This window comes from Numida meleagris, chromosome 17 (assembly GCF_002078875.1).
Source record: "Numida meleagris isolate 19003 breed g44 Domestic line chromosome 17, NumMel1.0, whole genome shotgun sequence".
Lineage (NCBI taxonomy): Eukaryota > Metazoa > Chordata > Aves > Galliformes > Numididae > Numida > Numida meleagris.
The window spans coordinates 5,458,905-5,463,019 of record NC_034425.1 but is presented as its reverse complement, the minus strand read 5'-3'; positions in this window follow the sequence as shown (position 1 = coordinate 5,463,019).

Genomic DNA, 4,115 nt, shown 5'->3' with positions numbered 1-4,115 from the left:
GGTGGGGTGGGGTGGGATGGGATGCATGCACTATGCAAGAGCTTCTCAAGGCCACGCAGTGCAGGACAGGGCTGAGCAGCTGCAGCATGAGCCGTGACGGGGGATATTAAAGCCTTTATTACAGGGTGACACTCGCTAATTGCAGAGCTCCTTTCAGGCAGCCAGCAGCGGATGAGCTCGGGCGACAGCACCCAATTATTGCAGCTCAGCAGGGAAAAGGGAAAGAAAGGAAGAAAAGAAAGCGCAATTATCGGGACCTCGTCTGTGGCACGGCACAGGGCTGCAATTTCAAACCAGGCTGAGTTTGCCTGGCCCTGCTCTCACTCCCAGTACTGAGCACATGACAGCTCACATTTATTTTCCAATGGGCAGCCACCCATCTCTGCCCTTCAGCTCCGGGCCTGGCTCCTTGTGCCCATCCAGCACCGCATCCAAATCCAGCACCATGCAGAGCTCTTTCCTGCAGGAAAACCACGGATTTCCAAGGGCTGCAGATGCCAGTTCACTGTTTTCCCCCACTCGAGCACAGATCACATCCCAGAGCATCCCCTGCCCCATCTCTGCTCTCATTGATCATTGAAGCCCCGATGTCACTGGGGGGCTGTTCTGCTTTTTCCCCTCCACCCCACCCTCTCCTACCTTCCCCTCCCCGAGTCGCTCCCGGCCCCGAAATCGCAGCCTCGAATATTAAAAAAGGTCAGGCTTCAGCTCTGGTGAAGTTGCAGAAACCAGGGCAGCGTGAACAGCAGCAGCGCAGAGGGACCGCGAGCGGGGGCGTGGGGGTCCAGTGCTGTGCCCCCAGCACCTCTCACCCCCGCCACCGTTTGTGCCATTCCCCACCACCGCTGGCTCAGACACTGATGATTAAATTTAATGATGCCTTTGAGAAATAATAGAGCATGCTGCTTTAATGGGGCTGTCCGGAGTCGGGTCGGTTGCTGCTTATTGGGATGGGTGACGGGGATGTGTGTGATGGGTGGTGACCCCACAGCACCTCCCTACCCGAGGAGCTGCCCGATGGGGCCCAGATCCCCTCCCTATGGCCAGGGTGAAATGGCAAAGAGCAAAGTAAGGGGACGAGGTGGGGGGTGGCTCAGGGGACGGTGGGGTGACACATCCCAGCAGGACAGCAGCTGCTTCCATCCATCCTAAAAGCACTGTGCAGCATCACCAACTCAAATGAGCTGACTTCGCCCAGCAGGTCCGGCAGCACCCGGGGGCAGAAACGTCACTGAGATCATTTCAGGGCCGTGCTGGAGCCAGGGGATTCTCTCGGCAAGCTGAAGATCACCTGGAATGCCTTAATTACTTATTTCAATAGAAAAATCAAGGGCATGAAGACACCCTGCTGAGTTTAGTCGCTTCCATCTCTGCTTCCCGTGCGCGCTATTTATTTTTTTTTTTTTTGTAAATTCTTTGAAACAATACTGCAGAGTTCTCCTGCTCCCCCTCGCCTGCTTGGTGACTCCGTGGAGGCCATCACCACGGCTGCCCCCGTTCTGCTGCAATGAGAGAGGTGTGCAGCGAGCGAGGGGGGGCAGCTGGGGGTCCTGGGCCACCCCAGGGCTCTGCAGTGGGGTTGATAGGGAGCTTGGCTCCCTGAGCCTTGGCCTAAGCTTACTCTAATCAAAGCTAATCAACTGCAATTACCTAATCAGCTATCCCAATTAGTTACCTATCCCAGCCCTGCCTTCCCCGTGCCCCCCATGCAGCTGCCTTGTGGCTCATCCCCAGGTGCCACCACGTTCCTGAGCAGTGCCGCCAGGAGGTGACCTCAGCAGCCCAGTATTCCTGATGGAGAGATTGTCACCTCCCTGTGCATCCACCACAGCACATGGGGGGGCATTGAAGGGGGTCACCAGCCAGGGGACAAGGGGACAGGCCCAGGCACAGAGCTGGGCTGTGGGGACAAGGCCAGCCTGGGTAGCTGGACACACAGCACCATCCTGCAAGAAAAATTAGGCCAAAGCAGTGCCCGGCTCTTCTCCCTCCGAGTGATCATCGGCCTTATTAAAAAACAACTAATTATTATTCTAGCTCATTAGCAATTATAAATCTGCAGCTCCGGTACTTCATTAAAAAAAATGACAAGTTAGCACTTAATTACGTTCCCCCAGCAGTAGAAGCCTTAACCCTCTGCACCCCACACCGGTACCCACACCTGCACCAGTAGGTGCACCAGTACCATACTGGGATGCTGCCACAGCACAGCACTGCGCTCCCAAGGCACAGGGCACCACCAGCACCAGGCAGCCCACGCTCCCAGCATCCCTGGGGTGTTCACAATGGGCAGAAAAGTTCCCCTGCCTGGGGGGCAGAGCTGGCCATGGGGTGCCCCCGAAGCCGCCCGCGCCGGAGCTTTGCACACCGCAGCCAACAGTGGGGAAAAATTACAGCTGCGCCACGAGCTCTCCCAAATTATATCACCTCCTCTGACAGCATAATTGCTCCTTTTCACTGAGATTTAATACGGAGCTCACATCCTTAAGCAGTTGTGTGTTATTTTCAGGGCTCCTGCTGGTGCAGGTAGCGCGGGAGCAGCAGTGGGAGGTGCGGTGCCAGGGGGGCACGTCCTCTGTTTTGGGGTGGGAGATGGGGTCAATCAGCACCGTGCGCCCATCCCAGGGGAGCGAGCACATGGCTGCAGTGTCCATGGAGCAGAGAGAGGGACGCCCCTGGTCCGGGTGTCACCGATGCCAGCTGCATGCCAGCAGCTCCCAGTGCTGCACCCCCCGCAGCACGCCTTGCTCTTGTTCCCCGTGCACTCTAATGGCCGTATCAATATTATCTCGCCTGCGACTTGCCCTGTGACAGAGATATTAATGACACAGCACAGCGCCAGGGGAGGGCACGCGGGGCTTCCTGCAATGGAGCCGGCAGTGTTGCCTCGCTGTGCACCGCAGAACCCAGAGCAGGAGGTGCTGTGGGGACATCTGTGGGGTCACAGCACGCAGCCAAGCCCCACAGATGCAGCTGTCCCGAATGGGACAGAGTGCACAGCATGCAGGGCCCCAAGTTTTGGTCGGAGCTCTGCACACGTGAAACATCTCCCTGTGACTTCCATCTAGGCTTGCATCCTACAGCCAGAGAAAGCAACAAATCCAGTCTGCAGAGGCCCAGCAGAGATGCTCACCTGCAGTGCCCCTGCCAACCCCATCCATCACCGTCCCGGACAGACCTTGCTGTCCCTGCAGAGCCCCACTGCTGCACGGGAAGCAGGTGGGCAGCACCGCCAGCAAAGGGACCCCACACCCACCCCCTGCTCCAGGGACCCTGCTGGCTCCTCCGGCCCTGAGCCTGTGCCAGGTGACCAGGGCGAGGAAAAGCAGCCCTGGCTATTGCATGTCCTGCTTGGAAAATAAACCGGCATTAAAACATTTTAGGATTACAGTCAAGCACCATCAAGTTGTTTAGGAGGCAGGGAGCATGAAAAGACATCTCAGCAAGAGGCCTTCTGACAGCAAGCCCCTCTGAGGAGCAGCAATTTGTGGTGTTTAGGAGCATGGTGCGCTGCACACTGTCCTGCAAAGCCCTCGTGCCCATCACCAGTGCACATGGCCATGAGGATACCATGGGGTTTTGGGACCCAAGTGAGTGCTGGCCACGTGAATCACCCCGAGTTGCAGCACCGGGACGCGTGCCGGCCGTGCCCAGGGAACCATGCAGGGAGCCAGGATCACATGTCTGTAAATGTATGATTTGTTATTTCTCTTGCCCTTCTCCTTTATTCAGTATGTAAATCACCGCTGTCCTATCGCCAGCTCCCCCGGGTGCTCTGGCATGCAAACAGCACCCCGGGGCTTTGCATTGGTCCTGGTGCACAGAGGAGCAGGAGCAGCACCAGGGAGCAGAGGGGCACCATTGGGTGAGGGCACCATTTCATTAAAGCCAAGTACTCGTCTGATGCACCCAGGGCTTACGCATTTTGCATCATTGTTTCTCACGGGGCTGTGACTGGGGGCAGAACTTGGCTTTCCAAAGGTCTTTTAGCTAAATTAAAGTGCAGCTCTGTGCCTCATGCAGCTCTGCCTTCGCACACCAGGTCTCACACCCGGTAGCTTCGCTCACAGGGTTTTCCCCCATGGGGGGGCTGCAGGGGCACCCCTCTCACTGCC